Source organism: Pongo pygmaeus, chromosome 21 (genome assembly GCF_028885625.2).
Source record: "Pongo pygmaeus isolate AG05252 chromosome 21, NHGRI_mPonPyg2-v2.0_pri, whole genome shotgun sequence".
NCBI lineage: Eukaryota > Metazoa > Chordata > Mammalia > Primates > Hominidae > Pongo > Pongo pygmaeus.
In genome coordinates, this window is record NC_072394.2 from 15,861,606 (window position 1) to 15,874,887 (window position 13,282).

At 43.5% G+C, this 13,282-nt stretch overlaps 1 pseudogene; it reads left to right on the forward strand.

Moving 5' to 3' along the window:
- Positions 1 to 9,647: 9,647 nt before the first annotated feature.
- LOC129021508 (large ribosomal subunit protein eL24-like) lies at positions 9,648 to 10,140 on the forward strand (annotated as a pseudogene).
- The last annotated feature ends 3,142 nt before the right edge of the window (positions 10,141 to 13,282 follow it).

Below are 13,282 nucleotides of genomic sequence, written 5' to 3' on the forward strand. Positions count from 1 at the left end.
TGTAGGGCCTCTCTGGTTGAAGGAAAGCGGGCAGCCTGGCTTCAGCCCGCCGGGTCCCCTTTCGAATGCCATTTCCCAGCTAAAAATCCAGCCAGCATAGCCTGGACGCCAAGCCCTCTGGAGCCCTGGTCAAGACGCTTTAATTTTCACCCTCCCGCTCTGGGTCTGAACAACCCCCCCGCCCCCCTCCCGAGGGTGTTTTTTCCTAGGGTCTTCTGGGGACATCCCTACCTCTCGAGGGCCTGCCCTCCTCGGGCTAAAAGTTCAGCCCTTCAACGCAGCCATGGAATAAGAGGCGACTCTCCCCGTGTCCCGCAAGTGGTTTCTCGAGGTACCCCTCTGAGGCTGCCGCCCCCAGAGTAGACCTGGCTCTGCACAGCAGCAAAAGCAACCGCCTACCTGGCCGGGGGCAGGACTGTGCCGCGGCGGCAGGGACAGTGTGAGCGCCGCCGGCCCCCTCACCCGGCAAGGGCCCTGCGCTCACACCTCTTCCAGGGGAAGGAGTGGCCACGCCTGAGCACCCCTACCCCACCTCTTCAGGAGAAAACAGTGCCGACTAGGAGTCCCTCCAGTAACCTCAGTTTAGATCGGGTTTTCGCGCCTCCCCTAGGAATCAGGCTGGAAACCCCGGAGACTTTGCGCCTAGAGTTTTGTGGGCGTCTCTCTGCCTCCCCGCAGCTTCGGGCTCTCGCAGGCTTCATCCACCCCCTCTTCCCCCGGACCTGCCTGAACCCCGCCGAGCACTAGGCAAGGCCGGGGTCTGCGGGCTGGGGAAAAGAAGGGGCTTGGGGTGGCCCAACCCGACCGCTACCTCGGCCGGGCCTGCGGGGAAACCCCACAAAGCCAAGGCGCGGGGTGGGGGCGGAGGGCGGGATCCAGAGAGAGACCCAGAGGGGCGCCCCTTCCCCCCAGAGGTCTCCGAATCCTAGGGACTCTGTAACCCCCGTGGCAGAGAAAAGAGGAATTTTTAAAAACAAATCTTCCCTTGCCTGAGGCCATTTTCCAGCCTTCCACGCGCCTTTGTCGGGGAAAGAGTCGATGACTCGCCCTGCTCATCGGCTCAGACCAGAGCTACCCTGAGCCCACACCTCTCCTCCTCTCTGCAAGACACCCCTTCCGCCACCCCCAGTCCCACCGTCCTCCCCTCTCCAGACCCACTGACCTTGGGAAGGCGCAGACCCACCGCTCACCAAGCCTCGCCCCGCACTGTGCACGGGAAGAGCGGGCTCCGAGCGCAGCCCAGTCCGGTTAGCTGGTCGGCGTCGGCGGGGCTGCCGAGGCGGCGCAGAGCTCCCCTCCCCCATGCCTTATAATTTAATCACGCGCGATATTAAATTATCAAGCTGCTCATTAATCATCACTCGAGTTATTGGGACTGAACACGCCGCCGCGTGTTTTGACAGCCCAGAACCATTCGCGGGGGTCGGGGTGTGTCTGGGTTTGGGGACTGTGGGATGTCTAGCCACTCTTGAGAAACACTGCGAGCCCCACGCGGGCTGGTGGAGCCTCTTGCCTGGAAAAAGATGTGGAAACGCGCAGGTTGGGCGTCAGAGTTTGGTTGAGGGTCTGTCAAAAGCTCAAACGTAACCCTCCCAGGCCACTTTCCTTAATATTTGGATTTTGATCACGATGATTAAGACAGCCGGTGATGTGTAATCAACAGCATCTAATTAAGATGCAGTTTTTCAGGAGGGTGAATTTGACCTTACTCTGTGCATCTTCATTGCCCAGTGTGGACGGTGTGAAGTTAATGCGGTTGAAATACAGATGGAGTCAGATCACCGAAGTCATCTCAAAGAATAACTTTTCCCTGATTCAAAGGGTCTCTCTTGCCTTTCACATACTACAAATGTGGAGAGAGAGACAAAGAATTTTAAAAATTAAATTCTTAATTTGGGGTATTCATTTTTAAAATGATTTACGCGTTTCGCCCTAAAGTGGTTAGAACCTGGTTTTATTTTCTAGGGTTTTATTTTTCCTTTTCTCTATTTCAATTAAAGGAATCTCTTTAAATGAATAAACCAATTAAATGAAACTTCTTATGATTTCATTCCATACAATAGAAGAAACAAATGCTCATTAAAATTTGTCTTAGTGGCACAAAGGAGAGTAATTAATTCTCAGCATTCACACCAGCAAAACGATAAACAAGAGGGAAAACATCCCCCAACTCTGGAAGAGGAGGTGTAGATGTGAATCTGCAAACCAACTTAAAAAAATATATACCTAGTTTGAAATTAGTCTTTGGAAGAAGTGTAATTCCCAAATTAAGTCTTTTCCCACCTTAACATAAACCAAGGCTAGTTTAGCAGAAGACCAGTTCCTCTGGGCAAGAGCTGTGAATTTCAATAAGTTGGCAAGCCAAGTTTTCTACACAAATCAGAGATTAAATCAAGTTGTTTTCTCTTTTTAAAATATAAAGTATAAACAAATACCAAACTGGGGCATGTTCCAAATCCTCAGCAGCTAAATTGCATTTGACTTTTCTACCAGAAAATGTGATCAATTTAGTAAGCCAGTAAGTACATAAATACTACCCCCGCTTATGTTTTATCACAGAATATCATTGATAATATTAAATGTGTCCAAGACCGCTCATGAGTTATTTTCTCTTCTATTAATCTGTTGTCTGCATTTTTCTACCCTGTCCACAAACACACAAAGAGATGGGTATCAAAACTCAACACACACACATACTGCTAGGTGAAATTCATACATCCTAAAGAAGCTAGTGCAGGGGGGAAATGCCATAATATAGATGTGATATTTTTTCATAAGCCAATGGTGAAAAATATATTGACTATCTTTATCCAGGCAGTTCATGCCTACGTATGCTCTGCAATGACAAGGACATTTGTTGTCAGGGACTGAGAGATGGCTTTCAATGCCACGAGCTTTTTCTTGTAAAAGTGGGCCATTGGCTAAAAAATTGTATCTGAAGACTTTGTTTTAAAACTGGAGATTTTGAACATAACCTGAATTATCCAGACAACATGGTTTGGTGAACTTGGCAATCGTGTACTTCAAGACTACATGAGAAGCTTTTGAAAAAAAATAAAACATAAGGTTTTATTGAGTAGAGTCACCAAAAATGGGAAAAAATAATTCCTTTCATTCATTTGCCTATTTTCTTCATTGTACTGTTTTTGCACGATCACCCATTTGATGCTCACTGGAATGCTAAAAGTGTGAATTCGAGGTGAGAATTTATCTCCACTCCTGAGGCTCAAGTTATGGAACTTGTTCACCACTAGAGCAAAAGCAAGAACCCACATTTCCTGACTCCTAGTCCAGTGCTCTCTCCAAATAATAGCTAACATAAACATTTAATTTGTTCCTTTTCATGGGCCCTCCCTATCACTAAATAAGATTGAACACTTTAATTCTCTGAAGTTTTGTCAGAATGTAGCAAATTTGGAAAGCACTCTTGACTAGGGGTCAGTTCAGCCCTTAGTTATAGCCCTGTGACCTTGAACAAGTCACTCTCTTATTTTAGTTGGGTTCCCCTACAAGTCAGCCCTGAGCCAAAGATGAGTACAAATAGATTTTTCAGGGGGTGATCTCAGGAAGCAACACAGTAGGGGAAGTAGGGAAAAGAAGCAGGGAAGGGGAGGGAGCAATACAGGGTGAATTACCAAGCAAGTTACCATTTTATCACAACTGGAAATTAATACTACTAGAGAAATCTTGGGAGGCGGTGTAGACGCCTGCTTGAGGGACAAGGGAATTGTAGCATCCAATTATTGGTTGAGGACTTCTGGGGTGGGCATTATTTGCCCACACTGTAGAGTTGCCTTACAGGAGGTGAAGAAGACATTGGCCAAAGAAAGACCCTAGGTAAAGGGTCATAGATGCTGGCAGTTGGATGGTGGGCTGATGTGCACGGAAATGGTGAGTCCCACTGTGTTTTCCAAAAACAGCTGTGTCTGTATCTCCCAGCCCACGTGTTCTTTTGCAATTGACTTTGCCAGTTTTGCCAATTTCTTTGTGGAAAAGAAGTGGGACTTACTTTTCCACCCTTTGAATCTGGATGGGCCCTGTGACTGTTTTGACCAATAGAACACAGTGAAATTGACATTGTACTAATTCCAGTGCGGGTGTTAACTGGCCAAGCAGCTTCCATTTCTTGTTTCTTGGAATGCTGGCTCTTGGGACACTCCCTCTTAGAACCCAGCCACCATGCTGGAGACAGATCGGGTGAGCGTGCAGTTCAAAAGCCCTAGCTAAGCTCCCAGCTGACTGCCGGCATTAGCCACCAATGTGGAGTGAGCAATGACCATGAGAATGAGTCATCTTGGATGCCCAGCCCAGTGGAGGCTTCAGAAGACTGCAGCTCTCACATCTGACTTAAAAACACATAAGAGATCCTGCGACGGTTAGTTTATGTATCAACTTGGCTAGGCTATGGTACCCAGTAACTTGCTGTGAAGGTATTTTATATTTGTAGTTAACATCTAAAACCAGTTGACTTTAAGTATTAGAGATTATCCTCAATAATGTGAATGGGCCTCATCTGATCAGTTGAAGGCCTTAAGAGCAAAAATGGAAGTTTCCTGGAGAAGAAATTCTGCCTCAAGACTGCTGCATCAACTCCTGTCTGCATCTCCAGCCTGCCAGCCTGTGCTACAGATTTCAGATTTGCCAACCCCTGCAATTACATGATCCAATTCCTTTAAGTATATATATATGGTATATCTATATACAGGGTATATGTATACACACATACATATATATATACACACACACACACACACACACACAAATATATATATATATATATACCTATGTCTACAATTGGTTCTTTTTCTCTGGAGAACTCTGGCTGAAAAGGATCCAAGCCAAGAACCACCCAGGTGAGCCCAGTAAACCCACAGAACCATAAAAGTAATAAAAAGCCATTGTTTATCACACAGCAATAGATAATGAGAATAATCAGAACAGGAAGTGACATTGTCCACTCTGCTTCTTTGTACCTCAGTTTCATCATCTCTATAGTGAGTATCTTGTCCTAGATTGACATTTTAGCTCTTTCGAACTTTCTTGCTCTCAAATTCCCAAGACTCATCAATGAGATGGACTATTCTGCTGTCACTAAGTTGATAATACATATTTTGTTAACACCAAACTGAAAAAAAATGAATAAAGAATTAAATACGATAAGATGGACAGATTACTAAATTGTAAAAATTGTGGCACTGAAGAGGTTATAAAGTTAATTAAATAGTTGGTAGGTTAAGGAAAAAGTGGTTTTATTCTTCTTTATTAAGTTGCTTAAATAAACCTGAAATATTTCTGTGGTTTTATGATGAGAGAGTTTTTATTGGTGCTTTTGTGAAGTAATGGCAATGACCTTGTCTATGGGCTTTCTACAGAACAAGAGGTAACACTTCTCATCAATGATGTCACCAAAATATTCTAGAAATCAGGTTGAACATCGTAATAGAGAAAAAAACATGAGGTCCAATTATTTTCCTACTCTTAGAATGCCCAGGTGCATTTCCTGAGATTTGAGGGGTCATGGGAAGCTTTGTATTTCTTTTCCTTGCCCATAGCAGATAACTCTTTTCTTTCTGTTTTTTTTTTTTATTGCCCAAAGATAATGATGTCACAATTTCAACGTGTTTATTAGAAATTTATTCCTATAGAGAAATTCAGCTCTGAAATATTCAAGGAAACTTAAGAAAGGGAAAAGAATGTTGGAGAAGAAATCCCATGGAGTGTTAGAGTGCAAAGTGGTAGAAAATTTCAACTTATTGCTATCTTCGTTGCTCTACACACCTTGCAATATGCAGTTGGCCTGAGGCTCTCATTTCATTTCATATTGTCACTTCTAGACCACAATTTCATTCCCTCTATTTTTTTTTTGTTTGTTCTGTTTTTAAGAGATAGGGTCTCGCTACGTTGGCCAGGCTGAAGTGCAGGGGCTGTTCACAGGCACGATCATAGCACACTGCAGCACTGAACTCCTGGGCTCCGCAATACTCCCAAGTAGTTGAGACTATAGGCACAGGCCACTGCGCCTGGCCCGTCTACATTCTATTTAAAATTCATCCCACTGACTTCAGGTTCTGCTTGGGGATAAAAGAGAGCTGGAAAGAGCATTGCTCTCACCTTACAGCAACAAAGGCCAGAAAGCCAGTAAGTATGTCTGTTGTTGAAGGCACCAGAGTACTAATATCACAAGGCAACCAACTGGCCCAAGACTTAGGCTCAGGGTGAGACTTCCTGTGCGTGCCTGGAGCCCTCCATCTGACAGCTTCTGAGTGTATCCACTGAGTTCTTCAGTGCAAATTTGGAGCACGGAGAGGAAGTTGAACAGTTTCCCTTTAAGCAAGGTAGTATATTCTAATGGTCCTATAATAGGTCTTGAAATCAGTCTTAGTCCTCCAATATTCTTTCCACAATTCTTCTTTATAGAGTTGTTTTGGCTGTTAGAAACAGCTTGTCAATTTCTTAAAAAAAAAAAAAAAAAACCTGCTGGGATTTTGATAGGGAATTTGTAGAATTTATCAATCAATTTGGAGAGAATTGACGTCATAACAATATTGAGTGTCCTGACTTATATTTCTCTCCATTGATTTAGATCTTCTTTCATTTCTCTTAGCAATATTTGCAGTTTTCAGTGTGCAGTTCTAGCACATCTTTTGTCAGATTTGCCCCTAAATATTTCATGGTTTTTGATGCTATTGTAAATGGTATTTTAAATTTTTCAATTTCCTATTGTTTGTTGCTGGTATATAGAAATACAATTGAGTTTTATATATTGATCTTTTATCCTACGATCTTGCTAAACTCACTTATTAGTTCTCTGCAAGGCAGTAGAAACCAGAATGACACAGCCTGGTTTCCCTCCTCCCCATTATCCTAGGAGGACATTTGTCATGCAGATGACCATCGGTTGCCCTCTACTTCTCTGTCTTCTGCCAGGCTTCGAACAGGAGAAGCAACCTCTCCAAGCCTCGGGATAACAATGCTCACCTTGCCATGCTATAGTTAGGAGTAATAAGAACCTATATGTTGAAAGCCCAGCCAAGGTCTGAATCATAGCCCTCAGTATATGTCAGTGTCCTTTGATTAATATTCTAAGTTCTCCATGGAAACTCCCAAGCGCTAAATACCCTTTAGGTCCAAGTGTTCAAAGCATCTTCACTTGTTGGCCTATCATGATATGCTCCATTAAGGAACTAAAAAGTGTGTTTTTAGTTAATGCGCATGCTGTTTCTAAATAGCTGATGCTGTCAGAGTTCATTTCTCCTTTCTTACCCTGCAGGTTACCTTCATAGTGTCTGTACAGTCCAGGACATCCTCCACCTCTCTGTTTGAGGGTGTTCTATGGTGCTGGGACTCCTTGGGAGATTGCAAGCAAGATTGGAAATACTAGAGTTGTCTTAGTTCAAGTTGCTGTAACAAAATATGTTATACTGGGTAACTTATAAACAACAGGAAAGTAGAGTGCTCACAGTTCTGGAGGCTGGGAAGTTCAAGATTGAGGCACCAGCAGACTGGGTGTCTGGCAAGGACTCACTACTTCACTGATGGCATCTTCTTGCTACATCCTCAAATGGTGGAAGGGCAAAAGGGGCAAATAGGCTCCCTCAGGCCTCTTTTACAAGAGCACTAATCCCATTCATGAGGGCTCTGCCTCCCAAAAGCACCACTTCTTAATATCAAAACACGGGGGACCGGGCATGGTAGCTCACACCTGTAATCCCAGCACTTTGGGAGGCTGAGGCGGGCGGATCACTTGAGATCAGGAGTTCAAGACTAGCCTGGCCAACATGGTGAAACTCTGTCTCTACTAAAAATAGAAAAATTAGCTGGGTGTGTAGTGCATGCCTGTAATCCCAGCTATTCGAGAGGCTGAGGCAGGAGATTCACTTGAACCCGGGAGGCAGAGGTTGCAGTGAGCTGAGATCACATCACTGCACTCCAGCCTGGGCAACAGAGCAAGACTCCGTCTCAAAAAAAAAAAAAAAAAAAAAAAACCACTGGGTATTCAATTTCTACATATGAATTTTGGAGTATTGCAAACATTCAGACCATAGCAGGAGTTAACCTAAGGAGCAACCCTCCATCAATGAGTGGTGGGAGTGGATAGATTCAAAAGCCTACTTTCTCATCCCTCAGTCAAGATTATTCTGTTCTATCCTTCCATAGTCCCTTAGAGGTCCCCAGCTGAATTGAGTCACAGCTGTCCTCAGTGGTAACCTGCTCATTAAGGCCTCTTAAATCTGCTTCCTTTCCTTCTCTGTCTAATGGTCCCTGTCTCTCAACCACTTTCTGGGATAACCTCCAAAATAAACTAGTTGTGCCCCCCAACCTTGTCTTGGGATCTGCTTTGGGGAATCAAAAGTAAGATAGGTCATTTGACAAATGCTCAAGGTAGTTAGTAGCAGAACTAGAATTAGAACCCAGGTCTTCTGGTTCTAGACTATGTTCTTTAGTCTTACCAGATGTGGGAGTAATGCACTTGAAACAATGATAACACAGCATCCAGCAGTATGTAATTGGACACTAATAGCCCAGCACTGGCTCTGCATGCCATGCTTGTATCCTAAGGCTGGTATTAGGAATTACTCTTCTGAGTGGGTTCAAGTAGCAACATAATCAGCAAATGAAGTGGCGACTGAGGTGCAGGTCACTGAAGCCAAGAAGGGATAATTTTTTAAAGATAATGAAATAGTAGTGATATGGGATATTTTAAAATCTCATGGGGGGAAGGGAGCCTACAGTAGTGGTGCACAGCTGTAAGTATGACTTAATGAGGCAAGTTTTAAAAAGCCCAGAGGTACTGGTCAGCAGCATTTACTAGACCACGTGTTTCCATAAGCAAGGCATATGTACACATTTGACAAATGACTTATTAGTAGTGCAATAGCGTGGCGGTGCTGTGATATACTAGAAAGATGCCTACCCCATGACATTTTAAGTCAATTTTAAAAGTTAAATACAAGGTACTATATTAAATGCCATCACTGTCAATATCATAGTATATGAAATGAAAACAGTCTTATCAAAACAGGACTAGATAAATTGCATCATGTAAGATCCACAAAACAAAACTCTACATAACTGTTTAAAAGGATGAGGCAGATCTGTAGCTTTCCATATCCTGATACAGAAGGATCGCCAAGATATGTTAAGCAAAAACACAAGATGCAAAACAGTGTGTAAAGAGTGCTGCTATTTACATATTTTAAATGCTATAGTAGCTGGGTTCGGAAATGTAGAGGTGCTCAGATAGACAAAGATGTGCTTAGAATAACTCAGGAAGGCCAAGTAAGATACTGGTAACTCATTGCCTCCGGAAAAGGAAACTGGAAGGGTTGTGGCAGGAATGAGAGGGACATTTTTTGCTCTCTTTTTCACAATTGAATTTCCTATGATGTATTGTTTCAAAAATATTATAATAACGAAAAAATATTTGAGAGCTGTCCTGGAAGCCAGCCACCAGAGAAAGAAACAAGACCACTGACTGACATGGGATAATGTGGAAAGAAAGGCCCAGCCAACATCTATACCAAGGCCGCAGTATAAGAGTGAAGCCATCCTGGACATTGCAACCTCAGCAAAGTTCCGGTTGAATGTGCTTAATATGTGAACCATTCTCTTTACCATCTTTTTTCTCCTCCCGTGGAGCCGCCACCATGAAAGTCAAGCTGTGCAGTTTCAGCAGATACAAGATCTACTCCGGACACAGGAGGCGCTACGCCAGGACTGAAGGGAAGGTTTTCCAGTTTCTTAATTCAAAATGCGAGTAGGCATTCCTTTCCAAGATTAATCTTCAGCAGATGAACTGGACTGTCCTCTACAGAAAGAAGCACAAAAAGGGACAGTCAGAAGAAATTCAGAAGAAAAGAACCCGTCGAGCAGTCAAATTCCAGAGGGCCATTACTGGTGCATCTCTTGCTGATATAATGGCCAAGAGGGATCAGAAACCTGAAGTTAGAAAGGCTCAATGAGAACAAGCTATCAGGGCTGCTAAGGAAGCAAAAAAAGGCTAAGCAAGCATCTAAAAAGACTGCAATGGCTGCTGCTAAGGCACCTGCAAAGGCAGCACCTAAGCAAAAGATTGTGAAGGCTGTGAAAGTTTCAGCTCCCCAAGTTGGTGGAAAACGCTAAGCTGGCAGATTTGATTTTTAAATAGATTGGATTTTAAAAAAAATGTGAACCAGGCCATCCAAATGAGCTCAGTCGGCCCACAGATTCATGTGATATAATAAGTCATTTTGGTTTAAAGACACTAAAACCTACATGCACATATGAAGAAAGAAAGGAAAGAAAAATAGGAGAGAAAGAGAGAAGAAAAAGTTGAATAGAAAATGGTGACTTTTCCAAAGTAGAATTCTAACGTAAGTATGAGACACATTTTTGGTGACTCTTGTTGCTGCTAAATGGTAGCAAGTAGTTAACTGTGTACACATCACCATCCCTGAGTGGTGGTCTCCTATGATAGGGACCCAATGATACAGTAGAAAACCCACAGATCTTGGAGAAAGGCTGGACTAGATTTAAATAGTCAGCAAGTTCCTTAACCCCCTGAGCCTCAATGAAACAGGGATAATAACACACATTTTGCAGAGCTCTTGTGAGGCTTAAAGAAGTAGACTCCCACACCTGATTCTATGGCTGAAAGAGAGTGGGTATATAATAATCATTGACTTTTTGAACCACCACCATCCCACCCCAACTGTATCAGTTATCTAATGATGCCTACCAAATCATCCCCAAGCTTATTGACTTAAAAGAATATGATAATTTGTGATCTCATGGTTTCTAGGGTCAGAATTCAAGATCAGCTTGGCTGTTCAGTTCTCTCTTGAGATCCCTTGTGACGATGCAGTCAGATTTTGCCTAGAGCTGTAGTCATCTGAAAACTAGACAGAGCTGGAGGGTCTAACTCCAGCTAAGCCTAATTGCCGACTTACCAGCACTCACGTGGCTGGTACAACATCACACAGGTTGGCCCTGATACAGTGCGGGAGGGGACTACACAAGGGCATGAATTCCAGGGGAAGGAATATTGGAGGACTATTATGGGCTGAGTTGTATCCCCTCAAAATTCATGTTGAAGTCCTAACTCCCAGTACCTCGGAATGTGACTATGTTTGGAGATAGGCTCTCTACAGTGGTAATTAAGATTGTATTAGCCATTCTTACATTGCTACAAAGGAATATCTATGGCTGGATAATTTATAAGGAAAAGAGGTTTAACTGGCTTATGGTTCTGTAGGCTGTACAGGAAGCATGAGCATCTGCTCAACTTCTCAGGAGGCCTCAGGAAACTTACAATCACATGGGAGGCAAAGAGGGAGCAGGATGTCATGTGGCCAGAACGGGAACAAGAGAGAGGGTAGGGAGGTGCCACATACTTTTAAACAACCACATCTTGTGAGAACTCATTCACTATTGTGAAGACAGCACCCAGCCCCAAGCCATAAGGGATCTGCCCCCATGATCCAATCATCTCCCACCAGACTCCATCTCCAATATTGGGGATTACATCTTAACATGAGATTTGGGGGGTGAGGGCATAGATCCAAATCATGTCAAAGGCTAAATGAGGTCATCGGGGTGAGCCCTAACCCAATATGACCTGTGTTCTTATAAGAGGAGATTAGGACACAGACACAGAGGAACATCATGTAGACACAGGGAGAAGACGACCATCTATAAGCCAAAGAGAGAGGCCTCAGAAGAAATCAACCCTGCTGACACCTTGATTGCAGACTTCTACCTTCCAGAACTGTGAGAAAATTTATTTCTGTGGTTTACGCCTTGCAATTTGTGGTACTTTATTATGGTAGCCCTACAACCTAATACAGGGGCCATGATGGAAGCTGGCTTCTATATTGACCACCTTATTGCATTAAAAATAATGGCTTCTTCAGATACAAGGCCACTTATTGTACAATTCTATTTATATGAAATTTCCTGGGTAGATGAATCCATAAAGATAGAAAGTAGGTTAGCGGTAGCCAGGGACTGAGGGTACAGAGGAATGGGGAATGACTGCTAAGAGGTATAGGGTTTCTTTTTGGGGCGATGAAATGTTCTAGAATTAATAGTGTTGATGGTTGTACAACTTTGTGAATATGCTAAAAATCACTAAATTTTACTCTTTCAAAGGATGAGTTTCATCAAATGTGAACTATATCTCAATTTTTAAAAACATCTTGTTGGCTTCTTGTTGCTACACTCGACCATTATCCAGTATCTTTGGGGTGGTCTTCTGGCCTGGGTTCTGGTCCCAGAACTCAGCTGAGGAATGCTGAAGAAATATATGGCAGCCTTTATTCCTGAAGATGGCCTATAATCAAGTTGCAGTCATAGAACATGGCGTTAAAATACTCGCAAAGAGATTCCAGTTTAAATTCACTCCCAAAAAGTCCACCACTGGGAAGAAGCAATGCCCCCATAACACCTCCACAGGTCCACCCCAGCTTCCACTCCTGCAGCAGTGGCCCACCTTGGATATGACACAGCCTCTTGTGCCTCAGTTTGGCTGCTCCAACAAACACCTGCCATTGTGAGAAGAAGCAGAATATAGTGGTTGAGAATTAGGGCTCTGGTGCTACATTGTAGGGGTTATAACTCCACCCCTCCTTTGACGAGCCATGTGGCCTTGGTGGAGTGGCTTAACCTCGACATGCTCCAAATTCCTCATCTGGAAAATGAGGCCAATACATGTAAAGAGCCACGCACAAAGTGAAGCTCCATCATGTTAGCTATCGGATGGTATTTACTGACAAACATGCATGTGACCGCACACGTACAACCTGTAGCAAAATGAACCCATCGCCATTCCTCTTTGGTTACATTTAGAAGTCCCAGGAAATTCAGAATGCTTCCTTGTCCTCAGGGAGAGGTTGGAACCATTTGTTTATTGAGTGTTTTCTACTGGCCAGGCCTGTGCTAACGACGTCTTAAATATTTCATTTACTCCTTGCAATTACTTGATAAATAAAAATGTTGTTGCCCTCATTTTAGAAATGAGCAAAATGAGACATTCAAAATGTTGAGATATGCTCAGAGCCACACAGTCGCTAAGAGGCAGAGCTGGGACTGGAACTCAAGTCTACTGATTCTGAAGCACATGATCTTTAGACAACATGGTGCTGCCTGCGTGTCATTGACTTCTACCCCTGAGGCTGATGGGCTGAGATCTCCTCAACTGCCAGGGTTGACACAAAAGTAGTAAAACTGAATCCCAGCTTGAGGTTCCCAACTGAATGTCACCTACTGAGTCATCAGTGATGAATTCAGGTGACCAGAACCTGAC